The following is a 17,334-nucleotide window of genomic DNA, read 5'->3' as shown; positions in this document are numbered from 1 at the left end:
AGGTTGAAGGGGTGGGGGGTCAGCCTGTTAGTGCTCAGACCATACGCCTCACACTGCATCAAATTGGTCTGCATGGCTGTTGTCCCAGAAGGAAGCCTCTTCTAAAGATGATGCACAAGAAAGCCTGCAAACAGTTCACTGAAGACAAGCAGACTAAGGGCATGGATTACTGCAACCTTGTCCTGTGGTCTGATGAGACCAAGATAAACTTATTTGGTTCAGATGGTGTCAAACGTGTGTGGTGGCAACCCGGTGAGGAGTACAAAGACAAGTGTGTCTTGCCTATATATATACTTGGCACACGAAAGGTATTAGGGTGGGTGAGGTTAAGTCAACTCTAGGGGAGGCACCATGTTGCTCTGGAGGTATGTGCCACCAAGGTATTAGGATTACCGGAGTAAAGGGCAGCAGGATGCTCCATCATGAATTGCTTACTTGTGCCCAGGGATCAATAACTTTAGAAGCCTGTTTGGGTCTGAGGGTACTAGGTGGAGCCTGAGATGTGAGACCCAAACTATGTAGCTGTTTGAGGCCATCCTTAGGTGTCAGGAATGGAACCAGCTGGTTTTAGTAAGTGACTAGGAGTTTTGTAGGGAAACCCCAGTGATGTGTCATGTCTCATGCTTTTCCTGTAGGATCAAGGTAACTGGAGCAAACAACCTGTGTGCTTGGACTGTGGCAGCTGAGGTATCACTGAAAATAGAGACCGCAGCATAGGGGACTGACAAAGTGCGCATAGATCTTGTCCTCCATAATAATCTTTCTTTAATGTGAAAAAAAAATTCTAGCCAAAGTATCTCTAGGGACAGTATCCAGAAGATGTTTAGGTTTCTCGATTCTATGTGCACGACCAATAATCATTTCATGCGAAGATAGAGTATAAGGGTGCGGAAGAGCTGCTACAGGAATGATATCAGTTCCCCAGGCTTAACCAACTCCGGAATTCCACTGAATTTTAAGCTGTTGCTCCTTGTGCAGTCTTCAAGGTCTAACCACTTCAGCCCCAGAGGGATTTACCCCCTTCCTGACCAAGCTCTTTTTTGCGATACGGCACTGCATCACTTTAACTGACAATTGCGCGGTCGTGCGACATTGTACCCAAACAAAATTTATGTCCCTTTTTTCCCCTTCCTTTCACGCTTTCTTTTGGTGGTATTTGATCACCTCTGCGGTTTTTAATTTTTGTGCTATAAACAAAAAAAACATCAATTTTGAGAAAAAAGCAATATTTTTTACTTTTTGCTATAATAAATATCCCAAAAAAATATAAAAAAACAAATTTCTTCTTCAATTTAAGCCAATATATATTATTCCACACATTTTTGGTAATAAAAAATCACAATAAGCATATATTGATTGGTTTGCGCAAAAGTTATCACATTTACAAAATAGGGGATAGATTTATGGCATTTTTATTATAAATCTTTTTTATTAGTAATGGCAGCGATCTGCGACTTTTATCATGACTGCGACATTGCAGCAGGCAGATCAGACACTTTTGACACTATTTTTGGACTATTGGCATTTATACAGCGATCAGTGCTATAAAAATGCACTGATTACTGTGTAAATGTCACTGGCAGGGAAGGGGTTAAACACTAGGGGGCAATCAAGGGGTTAAGTGTGTTCCCTCAGTGTGTTCTAGCTGTAGAGGGGATGGGCTCACTAAAAAATGACAGAGATCACTGCTCCCAATCACTGGGAGCAGTAGATCCCTGTCATGTTGCTAGGCAGTACAGGAAAATGCCTTGTTTACATAGGCATCTTCCCATTCTGCCTATCTGTGCATGATCACGGGCCACAGGCAGACATCGAGTCCGGGGGACCCTCGGGCACGCTCCCACGGAGCACGGTGGGCATGCATTTCCGCTAGCCGCCGATGACGCAGTGATGTATGGGTACGTCGTTTTGCGCACCCATGCCACTTTGCCGACGTATATCGGCGTGAGCCGTTTCACAAGTGGTTCAGCTGTTTTTGGTGAATAGCAGCAGCGGGGGTCATCTTGGGTATCTCCGACTGCATTGCGTGCCTGAACCACTGCACTTATAAATTTGAGATTATTTCCCATTTTATACTAAGTGTAGCTTTACATATGTGTTTTACAGCTTCTTGCTAGATAAGTGAGCCTATTCTCATTTTTTCTTTAATGGTTGGAGTTAATTAACCCCTCAAGGAATTGTGTTTTCCATTAAAGGACGTCTGTGTTTTTATCTACATTTCAATCTTTGGGAATATTTACTAAGGGGTAAATGATATAACCTCTCAACAAACATCCATATCCTTTTTGGGGAGACAGGATGTGAGGAAGACCCTCTACCACAACTAATTGCTTAAACTGATTGTGGACCACATCCCTGATACATAGAGTCAAAACATGAATTCCTCAGATTGGGACTTTAAACCAGACCACAAACAGTTTGATGGTAAAAAAATATTCAAAATGTATTACACATTGATAATATATAGCAACATGAACATGAGGATATATGCAATAAACACAAATATTGGGAACAGAAATAGAAACCAGCTGCAAGGAAAAGCCCAGAGCTTTGTCAAACAGACAGAACGTCCAATGCACTTAAAAAAAAATGCAGATCTTCTTCAGGGAAAGCGGGCTTGCGGGTTCCAGATCTGTAGCTTATATCTATGATAACAGAATGTATAACATCAGGGATATGCAGAAATACATAATGTGCATAAAAAACATATACATGTATTTTATATACATTCTAAATATGTTTTAAAAATTGAAACAGTAAAAACACAGCTGAGCGTACTGACCCCAAATTTTGATGTTCCACCCATGAAGACAAAGAACATAACTCAAAAATGAAAAGAAAGCTATGTCTGTCAGAACAGCACACAAGCAAAAGAGAACGTGAATAACTACCTTGTCGGACACCACCAGCCACATCTCCAGCTGCATAATTTTTTACTCCAACTTTAAGGTAAATTATATACAATATGTAGGCTTTTTTCTTTTTCCCTTTGACCTTACACGTTTTGTCAGTTATTATACCGCAAGAGGTATAGCAGTCCCGGGTACAATCTATTAAGTTAACATCTTTTCCCTATGTGATAATTTCCAGATCCATAAGGCACATCCAGATATCTGGCTGATGGATACAACCATCTCTAATGCCGTGTACACATGACTGGACTTTTCGACTGGACTGGTCCGACGGAATGAATCCGTCAGACAATCCGACCATGTGTGGGCTTCATCGGACCTTCAGATGACATTTTCTGTCGAAAATCAGACGGACTTTAGATTTGGAACATGTTTCAAATCTTTCCGACAGACTTGATTCCGGTCGAAAAATCTGTTCATCTGTATTTTGTCCGACGGACGCAAGGGCAGCTATTGGCTACTGGCTATGAACTTCCTTATTCTAGTCCCTTTGTATGTCATCAATTTCAAACAAACGGACTTTCGAACGGACTTTAGTCCGTTCATGTGTGGGCAAGTCCGGTCATTCGAAAGTCCGTCGTAACACCGCCGAAAGTCTGTTGGAAAGACCGTTGGACCTTTGATGCTGAAAAGTCCGCTCGTGTGTACGCAGCATAACCCTTGATGTTCTGGGTTGTTTAATAACTTTTGATACACACTCTCTATCAACCGGACCTGCATTAAGGGGAAAGTACTATTCTGCCTCTCCTCTATAGCCATGGTCTATATAGGTATGTGTTGAAGCCTGCTGTCTTTCTAAGGTGTATTCATTGGAAGTTTTCATTAGAATTAATTGGCAGACTGGGAACCATGTCCCATATTTGGTGGACTTGTCCAAAAATTAGACTATACTGGAAAGAAATAATACAGGTAATAAAAGACATAACGAAAGTGGTGGTACAAGAAGATCCATGGGAGTGTTTATTCCACCTGACGAAAACTCAAGTCAACCAATATATGAGAACTTTGGTTCCCTCACTACTGAATGCAGCTAAAAGCCTAATCCCTAGGCATTGGCAGGACCCAGAGAGCCCTACTCTGAGGAGCTGGTGTAATAGAGTAGATGTTATTTTTAACATGGGGCATTTAAGATATAGTGGGGAGGAGGGATGGGCAGGATTTGAGGAGAAATGGAAGGAATGGCTCAAATTTAAGCATACAATGAGGTTTGCAGAAATAATGGGGACTGGACTAGGAGAGAGTGAAAAGGGTAGAAATACAGTGGTAGATACTTATTTAGGACCCAGATCCAGAGCAGTAGGAAGCAAGGGAAGGAGATCTAGGGGTTATTGGTAACAAATATTCTAAGGTGAGAATGAATCTTTTGATTAAATGTATGTTATCAATTTTTTATATGATAACAAGAAAATTTAATAAAAGATATTGAAAAAAAAAAAATTGGCTGTTCCATTTTTCCCTAGAGTTATACTACTAAGTTATACAATACGGACGCCTGGCTGAAGGGTTAGAGATGGTTTTATCCATCAGCCAGATATCTGGATGTACCTTATGGATCTGGAAATGATCACATAGGTAAAAGATGTTAACTTAAAGTGGAGGTCCACCCTGAAAAAAAAAAAATGCAAAAAAAATACCTAAAAAATGGAGGAAAAGAAGAAAAAAATTTTTTTACTAACGTGAAATGGCTGCTGCTAGGCAGTCTTCCTAATCTGCCTCTTCCTACACCGTGATGATCTTCAGTCTTCTGCTTCCCATGTTGTCTTCTGGGAAATGGGGTGCGGTGTGTTATGGGAACTGTGTGTGTCCCACAACACATCGCGTTCCATTCATAAAGCACCGCACCGCTCGCGCATGCGCAGTAGGAAACTGGCAGTGAAGCCGCAAGGCTCCACTGCCTGTTTCCCTTACCTATTATGACGGTGCCAGGACCCGAGAGCCGAGGGACGGGTCGGCCTCGGGCGGCCGACATCGCGGGCACCCAGGACAGGTAAGTACTTATTTAAAGTCAGCAGCTACAGTGTTTGTAGCTGCTGACTTTTATTCTTTTTTTATGACAGAATCCCGCTTTAATAGATTGTACCCGGAACTGCTATACATCTTGCAGTATAATAACCGACAAGAAATGTAAGGTCAAAGGGCAAAAGAAAAAAGCCTACATATTGTATATAATTTACCTTAAAGTTGGAGTAAAAAATGATGGCAAGGTAGTCATTCACGTTCTCTGTTGCTTGCGCTGTTCTGACAGAGATAGCTTTCTTTGTCTTTATGGGTGGAGCATCAACATTTGGGGTCATTATGCTCAGCTGTGTTTTTACTGTTTCAATTTTTAAAATATATTTAGAATGTATATAAAATACATGTATATGTTTTTATGCATATTATGTATTTCTGCATATCCCTGATGTTATACATTTTGTTATCATAGATATAAGCTACAGATCTGGAACCCGCAATCCCTCTGTCCCTGAAGAAGATCTGCATTTTGTTTTTCAAAACGCGTTGGACATTTTGTCTGTCTGACAAAGCTCTGGGCTTTTCCTTGCAGCTGGTTTCCATTTTTGTTCCCAATATTTGTGTTTGTTGCGTATATCCCCATGTTCATGTTGCTATATATTATCAATACTATCAGTAACCATGAATCAGACCGAGACAGAAGTATAGTTAAATCACACTTGTTTAATAATAATAAGGTAAACAGAGTAAGCGTAGTCAAAACAAGCCAGAGTTCAGTAACCGGATCAGGTAGTCAGCCAAGCAAATGTCAGAGAGCCAGAGATAAACGTAGTAATACGTAGTAATACAACAAGCAGGATCAGGAGCCAGAAGGAACGTCAGCTGAGCAAATCTTCAGCAGGAACACAGGAGAAAGTCTCTGTGGTGTTGACAAAGGCGAAGGCAGAGATCAAGTGAGCTGGACGGCTTTAAGTAGGCAGGACTGACAAGCAGAATCAACAACAGCTGGGTAACTGTGGAGAGAGATGGGAGCTGGCAATTAGCCAACAGCTGAGTGGCCAGCTCAGAGAAGGAAGGGCTGAACCCAGCCCTGACAAATACATTTTGAATATTTTTTACCACCATTTAAACTGTGGCCCAGTTTAAAGTCCCAATCAGATGTGAGGAAGAGGCCATGCAACATGGCTTAGCTGCCCTGTTGCATGGCCCCCTTTCAATATTTTAACATGTGTCTTTATCTATTACAAGAAGGGGGCTGCATGTTTACATGCCTGCTACCTTCCCTTGTATAGCCACCCGGGCTGTATACCTGGATTAACATCAGAATATTATAGGCAACCCTATTTATTTTGCTCCAAAAAGTCCTTCTATGGCTATCACATTGATCAGAAAAAAAAAAAACTGCGCTAAGGTGAATTTGGATAGTGTATCTAAACACAAACCGTACTAGTGATTAATAAATATTGAATACCAAATAAAATAATAAAAGCAGCAATTCTTTTGCACAACAAAAAATATAGTGTTAGATATGGAAAAATAATAGAATTGCGCTAAAACGTTATCTTAATAATGAGTACATTAATCCATAACAATATTGATGTAACATGTGCATGTACCGTATATCATAAACAAATTGGCAAGTAATAACATAACACCAAAGCTGAAAACAAAAATGAAAAATCAATAAATAGTGATGAAATTGGATTACATATAATGAAATGTCCAAAGATTTAAATTGGTCAAACACCCGTGAACAAATTAATACTTAGGTGACATAATAAAAATGTAGAAAGAGTCCATCCAAAAATATGAAGTCTTCAATAATGAGAAGAGATTTAGTGCTCAATCCACCACCAATTATAGAGGTTAGTCGCTTTCCAGAACCCCATGATCTCCCACTACAGAGGTTCAGGGGAAGCCTGCATAGAAGAAGCCCTCCGGAGCATATCAAATGGACCCAGACTCTGGAAACGTTGGTGATAATAGGTTATCCAAAGATACCAAATGGAGCTACTAGACCTCAGATCCCATCATAACCTCCCTAACTCATGGGTAGCGAGTGTGGCCTTCTCCTCATGAGTTCTCCTCTTAGTCTGAACACATGAGGAGAAGGCCACACCCACTACCCATGAGTTGGGGAGGTTACAATGGGATCTGAGCAACACATACACTTTTGACCTCAGTTTCTAAGTCAGGACTGCCAATACCTAGGTGCTGGATATCCAGATACCACAGGTATATTCCAAAACACTGTCATGAATCCAGCATTAATAGCTTGGGTTGTCATTGCTATGTTGGGGATTTTTATAGCATAAATATATAGAAAATATATATTTTAAGCTATCATCTGGAAGAAAGGGTTCAATTTTAGAAAATACATTAGCTTCCCCTATTTAAATGTGAATTAAATTGTTTGTAACCCCACCAAAAAAAAAAAAAAAATCGATCCAGTTTCCGTAAAGCATGTATAACAGCACAGCGCTAGTGCTGCGTAATTTGGCCCCTTGTTTAACCTAAAAAACCTGGCTGATCTCCCTGCCCCTCTGTACACTGACCATGGTTAATCATGGCTGATGAACCCTGACACCGTGGTCAGTTTATGTGCCTCCGTCAGCCACAACTATCTGCAGCTCTCCTCTGTCCTCCTCTCCCCTGTCCTCTCCCCCCTCCCCTCCCTGCCTGTCAGCTAGTCTGTGCCACTTTGGTCTTCACCCCTTAACTTCCTGCTGCAATAATATCAGTATTATAAACACCCCATCCCCTCTGTTAGATAACTTTATGTGTCCTAGTGTCTGTGCAAAAAAAAATGCAGATTTATACCTCATATCAGAGCATTTCCTGGTGCTCACGTGACTCCTCGGCTCTCTCCTCCCTGGCTGACGTCAGCAGGAATTCTCAGCACCTCCCACTATAGCTGTCAGCTGGGGAGAGGAGAGAGCCAAGTCATGTGAGTGCCTGGAAACGCTCTGATATAAGGTATAAATCGGCTTTATTTTTCAGCACAGACACTACTGTAGGACACATAACGTTAGCTAACAGATGGGATTGGATGCTTTTGATACAGTGGCTTCACAGCCGCTTTAAGTTGTTTAACTGATTCAGAAAAGGCTAGTTTAATAGGAAATAATATTGGAGGAAATGGGGGTAGGCAAGAAATGGGATAACACATCTGAGTGCTGAACACAGAGCTGAAGTCTGGAAGTCTGGAAGGAAGACACACAAAGCTAGAGACTGGAGAAGCTGAACTACCTTTTAGGGTTGAGCTTCGTGTTCGAGTTGAACCCATGTTCGACTCGAACATCGACTGTTTGGCCATTCGCCGAAATGCGAACGATATGGGCCAAATTCGTGTGGCGAGTCACAGCCCATAATTCACTGTGGCATCGCAGTGCATTGCTGGCTGATGATTGACCAAGCATGCACTATGACCCGCATGCTTGGCCAATCACAGTGCTGTCTGTAGAGAGAGCTGTAATAGGCCAAAGCCAGGGTGGCTTTGGCCAATTATGGCTCAGGGGGTTTACTACATGCCCCACACTATATAAGGCCGCCTACACGCCCTGTGTAGTGTGTGTTCCGGTGTTAAGAGACAGAGACAGAGAGACAGTGTCATTTTAATTAAGTTAGATAGATTAGGCAGGACAGTCAGTGAGTTAGCTGCACTTACAGTGTATTGTGTATATATATGCATCCCAGGTGTTGTATATATATATATATATATATATATATATATATATATATATATATATATATATATATATATATATATATATATATATATATATATGTGTATATATGTGTATATATATATATATACACTGTATTCAGTTTAGCTAGATCCGTTCCTATTATTATCTTCCTACTGACAGGCAGGCTTGTGTTGTTTCAGTATTTACAGCTACCTGAAGATAATTGCTGGTGTTCTTCTGATCCTATTAGTACCACAGTCAGGCAGCTAGACTATTTACAGTTAGTGTAGTGTGGCCTCCTCACAGTATTCAGCTAAAGCTACAAGTTAGTGTAGTGCATCCTCCTCATAGTGTTCAGCTAAAGCTACAAGTTAGTGTAGTGCGTCCTCTGAACAGTGTTCAGCTAAAGGTACAAGTTAGTGTAGTGCGACCTCTGCACAGTGTTCAGCTAAGTGTAGTGCGACCTCCTAACAGTGTTAAGCTAAAGCTACAAGTGAGTGTAGTGCACAGTGTTCAGCTAAAGCTACAAGTTAGTGCAGTGCGTTCTCCTCACAGTGTTCAGCTAAAGCTACAAGTTAGTGTAGTGCGTCCTCCTCACAGAGTTCAGCAAAAGCTACAAGTTAGTGTAGTATATCCTCTGCACAGTGTTCAGCTAAAGCTACAAGTTAGTGTAGTGCGTCCTCCTTACAGTGTTCAGCTAAAGCTACAAGTTAGTGTAGTGCATCCTCTGAACAGTGTTCATCTAAAGCTACAAGTTAGTGTAGTGCACAGTGTTCAGCTAAAGCTACAAATTAGTGTAGTGCGTCCTCCTCACAGTGTTCAGCTAAAGCTACAAGTTAGTGTAGTGTGACCTCTGCACAGTGTTCAGCTAAAGCTACAATATAGTGTAGTGCGTCCTCCTCACAGTGTTCAGCTAAAGCTACAAGTTATTGTAGTGCGACCTCTAAACAGTGTTCAGCTAAAGCTACAAGTTAGTGTAGTGCGTCCTCTAAACAGTGTTCATTTAAAGCTACAAGTTAGTCTAGTGCACAGTGTTCAGCTAAAGCTACAAGTTAGTGTAGTGTGTCCTCCTCACAGTGTTCAGCTAAAGCTACAAGTTAGTGTAGTGTGACCTCTGCACAGTGTACAGCTAAAGCTACAAGTTAGTGTAGTGCGTCCTGTGAACAGTGTTCAGCTAAAGCTACAAGTTAGTGTAGTGTGTCCTCTGAACAGTGTTCATCTAAAGCTACAAGTTAGTGTAGTGCACAGTGTTCAGCTAAAGCTACAAGTTAGTGTAGTGCGTCCTCCTCACAGTGTTCAGCTAAAGCTACAAGTTAGTGTATTACGTCCTCCTCAAGGTGTTCAGCTAAAGCTACAAGTTAGTGTAGTGTGTCCTCCTCACAGTGTTCAGCTAAAGCTACAAGTTAATGTAGTGCACAGTGTTCAGCTAAAGCTACAAGTTAGTGTAGTGCATCAACCTCACAGTTTTCAGCTAAAGCTACAAGTTAGTGTAGTACGTCCTCCTCAAGGTGTTCAGCTAAAGCTACAAGTTAGTGTAGTGTGTCCTCCTCACAGTGTTCAGCTAAAGCTACAAGTTAATGTAGTGCACAGTGTTCAGCTAAAGCTACAAGTTAGTGTAGTGCATCAACCTCACAGTTTTCAGCTAAAGCTACAAGTTAGTGTAGTGTGTCCTCCTCACAGTGTTCAGCTAAAGCTGCAAATTAGTGTAGTACGTCCTCTGAACAGTGTTCATCTAAAGCTACAAGTTAGTGTAGTGCACAGTGTTCAGCTAAAGCTACAAGTTTATGTAGTGTGTCCTCCTCACAGTGTTAAGCTAAAGCTACAAGTTAGTGTAGTGTGTCCTCCTCACAGTTTTCAGCTAAAGCTACAAGTTAGTGTAGTGCGTCCTCCACACAGTGTTCAGCTAAAGCTACAAGTTAGTTTAGTGCGACCTCTGCACAGTGTTTAGCTAAAGCTACAAATTAGTGTAATGCGTCCTCCTCACAGTGTTCAGCAAAAGCTACAAGTTAGTATAGTGCGATCTCTTCACAGTGTTCAGCTAAAGCTACAAGTTAGTGTAGTGCGCAATGTTCAGCTAAAGCTACAAAGTTAGTGTAGTGCATCCTCCTCACAGTGTTCAGCTAAAGCTACAAGTTAGTGTAGTGCGTCCTCCTCACAGCGTTCAGCTAAAGCTACAAGTTAGTGTAGTGCATCCTCCTCACAGTGTCCAGCTAAAGCTACAAGTTAGTGTAGTTTGTCCTCCTCACAATGTTCAGCTAAAGCTACAAGTTAATGTAGTGCACAGTGTTCAGCTAAAGCTACGAGTTAGTGTAGTGCGTCCTCCTCACAGTGTTCAGCTAAAGCTACAAGTTAGTGTAGTGCGTCCTCTGAACAGTGTTCACCTAAAGCTACAAGTTAGTGTAGTGCACAGTGTTCAGCTAAAGCTACAAGTTTATGTAGTGTGTCCTCCTCACAGTGTTAAGCTAAAGCTACAAGTTAGTGCAGTGTGTCCTCCTCACAGTGTTATACTAAAGCTACAAGTTAGTGTAGTGCGTTCTCCACACAGTGTTCAGCTAAAGCTACAAGTTAGTTTAGTGCGACCTCTGCACAGATTTTAGCTAAAGCTACAAATTAGTGTAATGCGTCCTCCTCACAGTGTTCAGCAAAAGCTACAAGTTAGTGTAGTGCGATCTCTTCACAGGGTTCAGCTAAAGCTACAAGTTAGTGTAGTGCGCAATGTTCAGCTAAAGCTACAAAGTTAGTGTAGTGCATCCTCCTCACAGTGTTCAGCTAAAGCTACAAGTTAGTGTAGTGCGTCCTCCTCACAGCGTTCAGTTAAAGCTACAAGTTAGTGTAGTGCATCCTCCTCACAGTGTCTAGCTAAAGCTACAAGTTAGTGTAGTGTGTCCTCCTCACGGTGTTCAGCTAAAGCTACAAGTTAATGTAGTGCACAGTGTTCAGCTAAAGCTACAAGTGAGTGTAGTGCATCAACCTCACAGTTTTCAGCTAAAGCTACAAGTTAGTGTAGTGTGACCTCTACACAGTGTACAGCTAAAGTTACACGTTAGTGTAGTGCGTCCTCCTCACAGTGTTCAGCTAAAGCTACAAGTTAGTGTATTGCGTCCTCTGAACAGTGTTCATCTAAAGCTACAAGTTAGTGTAGTGCACAGTGTTCAGCTAAAGCTACAAGTTAGTGTAGTGCGTCCTCCTCACAGCGTTCAGCTAAAGCTACAAGTTAATGTAGTGCATCCTCCTCACAGTGTTCAGCTAAAGCTACAAGTTTGTGTACTGCGTCCTCCTAACAGTGTTCAGCTAAAGCTACAAGTTAGTGTAGTGCAACCTCTGTACAGTGATCAGCTAAAGCTACAAGTTAGTGTAGTGCATCCTCTGAACAGTGTTCAGCTAAAGCTAGAAGTTAGTGTAGTGCATCCTCCTCACAGTGTTCAGCTAAAGCTACAAGTTAGTGTAGTGTGCGTCCTCCTCACAGTGTTCAGCTAAAGCTACAAGTTAGTGTGGTGCGACCTCTGCACGGTGTTCAGCTAAAGCTACAAAATAGTGTAATGCGTCCTCCTCACAGTGTTCAGCAACAGCTACAAGTTAGTGTAGTGCGACCTCTTCACAGTGTTCAGCTAAAGCTACAAGTTAGTGTAGTGTGCAGTGTTCAGCTAAAGCTACAAGTTAGTGTAGTGTGACCTCTGCACAGTGTTCAGCTAAAGCTACAAGTTAGTGTAGTGCGTCCTCCTCACAGTGCTCAGCTAAAGCTACAAGTTAGTGTAGTGTGTCCTGCTCACAGTGTTATGCTAAAGCTACAAGTTAGTGTAGTGCGTCCTCCTCACAGTGTTCAGCTAAAGCTACAAGTTAGTGTAGTGCGACCTCTGCACAGTGTTCAGCTAAAGCTACAAATTAGTGTAATGCGTCCTCCTCACAGTGTTCAGCAAAAGCTACAAGTTAGTGTAGTGCAACCTCTTCACAGTGTTTAGCTAAAGCTACAAGTTAGTGTAGTGCGCAGTGTTCAGCTAAAGCTACAAGTTAGTGTAGTCCGTCCTCCTCACAGTGTTCAGCTAAAGCTACAAGTTAGTGTAGTGTGACCTCTGCACAGTGTTGAGCTAAAGCTACAAGTTAGTGTAGTGCGTCCTCCTCACAGCGTTCAGCTAAAGCTACAAATTAGTGTAGTGCATCCTCCTCACAGTGTTCAGCTAAAGCTACAAGTTTGTGTAGTGCGTCCTCCTCACAGCGTTCAGCTAAGGCTCTGTTTCCACTAGTGCGACTTTTCATGCGACTTGGGACTGAAAAGTCGCATGATAAATTGTTTCCCATGATTTCCAATGAGTACCGTTCATATCTGTGCGACTTCAAGTCGCAGCGACTTCAAAGTAATCCCTGCACTACTTTGGTCCCACTTTGATGCGACTTGAGGTCCATAGATACAGGCATTGCTTCAAATCGCGGTAAAAAGTCGCGGTAAAATCGCAGTAAAAAATTGCGGCAAAATCGCGCGACTTTGGGGACGCAATAGTGGAAACATAGCCTAAAGCTAGAAGTTAGTGTAGTGCATCCTCCTCACAGTGCTCAGCTAAAGCTACAAGTTAGTGTAGTGTGTCCTCCTTGCAGTGTTATACTAAAGCTACAAGTTAGTGTAGTGCATCCTCCACACTGTGTTCAGCTAAAGCTACAAGTTAGTTTAGTGCGACCTCTGCACAGTGTTCAGCTAAAGCTACAAATTAGTGTAATGCGTCCTCCTCACAGTGTTCAGCAAAAGCTACAAGTTAGTGTAGTGCGATCTCTTCACAGTGTTCAGCTAAAGCTACAAGTTAGTGTAGTGCGCAGTGTTCAGCTAAAGCTACAAAGTTAGTGTAGTGCATCCTTCTCACAGTGTTCAGCTAAAGCTACAAGTTAGTGTAGTGCGTCCTCCTCACAGTGCTCAGCTAAAGCTACAAGTTAGTGTAGTGTGACCGCTGCACAGTGTTCAGCTAAAGCTACAAGTTAGTGTAGTGTGTCCTCTGAACAAGGTTCAGCTAAAGCTACAAGTTAGTGTAGTGCGTCCTCTGAACAGTGTTCATCTAAAGCTACAAGTTAGTGTAGTGCACAGTGTTCAGCTAAAGCTACAAGTTAGTGTAGTGCGTCCTCCTCACAGTGTTAAGCTAAAGCTACAAGTCAGTGTAGTGTGACCTCTGCACAGTGTTCAGCTAAAGCTACAAATTAGTGTAATGCGTCCTCCTCACAGTGTTTAGCAAAAGCTACAAGTTAGTGTAGTGCGACCTCTTCACAGTGTTGAACTAAATCTACAAGTTAGTGTAGTGGGCAGTGTTCAGCAAAAGCTACAATTTAGTGTAGTGCGACCTCTTCACAGTGTTCAGCTAAAGCTACAAGTTAGTGTAGTGCGCAGTGTTCAGCTAAAGCTACAAGTTAGTGTAGTGCGTCCTCCTCACAGTGTTAAGCTAAAGCTACAAGTCAGTGTAGTGTGACCTCTGCACAGTGTTCAGCTAAAGCTACAAATTAGTGTAATGCGTCCTCCTCACAGTGTTTAGCAAAAGCTACAAGTTAGTGTAGTGCGACCTCTTCACAGTGTTGAACTAAATCTACAAGTTAGTGTAGTGGGCAGTGTTCAGCAAAAGCTACAATTTAGTGTAGTGCGACCTCTTCACAGTGTTCAGCTAAAGCTACAAGTTAGTGTAGTGCGCAGTGTTCAGCTAAAGCTACAAGTTAGTGTTGTGTGACCTCTGCACAGTGTTCAGCTAAAACTACAAGTTAGTGTAGTGGGTACTCCTCACAGTGCTAAGCTAAAGCTACAAGTTAGTGTAGTGTGTCCTCCTCACAGTGTCATGCTAAAGCTACAAGTTAGTGTAGTGCGTTCTCCTCACAGTGTTCAGCTAAAGCTACAAGTTAGTGTAGTGCGACCTCTGCACAGTGTTCAGCTAAAGTTACAAGTTAGTGTAGTGTGTCCTCCTCACAGCGTTCAGCTAAAGCTACAAGTTAGTGTAGTGCATTCTCCTCACAGTGTTCAGCTAAAGCTACACGTTTGTGTAGTGCGTCCTCCTCATAGTGTTCAGCTAAAGCTATAAGTTAGTGTAGTGCGACCTCTGAACAGTGTTCAGCTAAAGCTAGAAGTTAGTGTAGTGCATCCTCCTCACAGTGTTCAGCTAAAGCTACAAGTTAGTGTAGTGTGCGTCCCCCTCACAGTGTTCAGCTAAAGCTACAAAGTTAGTGTAGTGCATCCTTCTCACAGTGTTCAGCTAAAGCTACAAGTTAGTGTAGTGCGTCCTCCTCACAGTGCTCAGCTAAAGCTACAAGTTAGTGTAGTGTGACCGCTGCACAGTGTTCAGCTAAAGCTACAAGTTAGTGTAGTGTGTCCTCTGAACAAGGTTCAGCTAAAGCTACAAGTTAGTGTAGTGCGTCCTCTGAACAGTGTTCATCTAAAGCTACAAGTTAGTGTAGTGCACAGTGTTCAGCTAAAGCTACAAGATAGTGTAGTACGTCCTCCTCACAGTGTTAAGCTAAAGCTACAAGTCAGTGTAGTGTGACCTCTGCACAGTGTTCAGCTAAAGCTACAAATTAGTGTAATGCGTCCTCCTCACAGTGTTCAGCAAAAGCTACAAGTTAGTGTAGTGCAACCTCTTCACAGTGTTGAACTAAAGCTACAAGTTAGTGTAGTGGGCAGTGTTCAGCAAAAGCTACAATTTAGCGTAGTGCGACCTCTTCACAGTGTTCAGCTAAAGCTACAAGTTAGTGTAGTGCGCAGTGTTCAGCTAAAGCTACAAGTTAGTGTAGTGTGACCTCTGCACAGTGTTCAGCTAAAGCTACAAGTTAGTGTAGTGGGTACTCCTCACAGTGCTAAGCTAAAGCTACAAGTTAGTGTAGTGTGTCCTCCTCACAGTGTCATGCTAAAGCTACAAGTTAGTGTAGTGCGTTCTCCTCACAGTGTTCAGCTAAAGCTACAAGTTAGTGTAGTGCGACCTCTGCACAGTGTTCAGCTAAAGTTACAAGTTAGTGTAGTGTGTCCTCCTCACAGCATTCAGCTAAAGCTACAAGTTAGTGTAGTGCATTCTCCTCACAGTGTTCAGCTAAAGCTTCACGTTTGTGTAGTGCGTCCTCCTCATAGTGTTCAGCTAAAGCTATAAGTTAGTGTAGTGCGACCTCTGCACAGTGTTCAGCTAAAGCTACAAGTTAGTGTAGTGCGTCCTCCTCACAGTGTTCAGCTAAAGTTACAAGTTAGTGTAGTGTGACCTCTGCACAGTGTTCAGCTAAAGCTACAAGTTAGTGTAGTGGGTCCTCCTCACAGTGCTCAGCTAAAGCTACAAGTTAGTGTAGTGTGTCCTCCTCACAGTGTTATGCTAAAGCTACAAGTTAGTGTAGTGCGTCCTCCTCACTGTGTTCAGCTAAAGCTACAAGTTAGTGTAATGCGACCTCTGCACAGTGTTCAGCTAAAGCTACAAATTAGTGTAATGCGTTCTCCTCACAGTGTTCAGCAAAAGCTACAAGTTAGTGTAGTGCGACCTCTGCACGGTGTTCAGCTAAAGCTACAAGTTAGTGTAGTGCGCAGTGTTCAGCTAAAGCTACAAGTTAGTGTAGTGCGTCCTCCTCACAGTGTTCATCTAAAGCTACAAGTTAGTGTAATGTGACCTCTGCACAGTGTTCAGCTAAAGCTACAAGTTAGTGTAGTGCGTCCTCCTCACAGTGCTCAGCTAAAGCTACAAGTTAGTGTAGTGTGTTCTCTGAACAATGTTCAGCTAAAGCTACAAGTTAGTGTAGTGCGTCCTCTGAACAGTGTTCATCTAAAGCTACAAGTTAGTGTAGTGCACAGTGTTCAGCTAAAGCTACACGTTAGTGTAGTGCGTCCTCCTCACAGTGTTAAGCTAAAGCTACAAGTCAGTGTAGTGTGACCTCTGCACAGTGTTCAGCTAAAGCTACAAATTAGTGTAATGCGTCCTCCTCACAGTGTTCAGCAAAAGCTACAAGTTAGTGTAGTGCGACCTCTTCACAGTGTTGAACTAAAGCTACAAGTTAGTGTAGTGGGCAGTGTTCAGCAAAAGCTACAATTTAGTGTAGTGCGACCTCTTCACAGTGTTCAGCTAAAGCTACAAGTTAGTGTAGTGCGCAGTGTTCAGCTAAAGCTACAAGTTAGTGTAGTGTGACCTCTGCACAGTGTTCAGCTAAAGCTACAAGTTAGTGTAGTGGGTACTCCTCACAGTGCTAAGCTAAAGCTACAAGTTAGTGTAGTGTGTCCTCCTCACAGTGTCATGCTAAAGCTACAAGTTAGTGTAGTGCGTTCTCCTCACAGTGTTCAGCTAAAGCTACAAGTTAGTGTAGTGCGACCTCTGCACAGTGTTCAGCTAAAGTTACAAGTTAGTGTAGTGTGTCCTCCTCACAGCGTTCAGCTAAAGCTACAAGTTAGTGTAGTGCATTCTCCTCACAGTGTTCAGCTAAAGCTTCACGTTTGTGTAGTGCGTCCTCCTCATAGTGTTCAGCTAAAGCTATAAGTTAGTGTAGTGCGACCTCTGCACAGTGTTCAGCTAAAGCTACAAGTTAGTGTAGTGCGTCCTCCTCACAGTGTTCAGCTAAAGTTACAAGTTAGTGTAGTGTGACCTCTGCACAGTGTTCAGCTAAAGCTACAAGTTAGTGTAGTGGGTCCTCCTCACAGTGCTCAGCTAAAGCTACAAGTTAGTGTAGTGTGTCCTCCTCACAGTGTTATGCTAAAGCTACAAGTTAGTGTAATGCGTCCTCCTCACTGTGTTCAGCTAAAGCTACAAGTTAGTGTAATGCGACCTCTGCACAGTGTTCAGCTAAAGCTACAAATTAGTGTA

Source organism: Aquarana catesbeiana, linkage group LG02 (assembly GCF_042186555.1).
Source record: "Aquarana catesbeiana isolate 2022-GZ linkage group LG02, ASM4218655v1, whole genome shotgun sequence".
Taxonomy (NCBI): domain Eukaryota; kingdom Metazoa; phylum Chordata; class Amphibia; order Anura; family Ranidae; genus Aquarana; species Aquarana catesbeiana.
Note: the sequence above shows the minus strand (reverse complement) of the source record.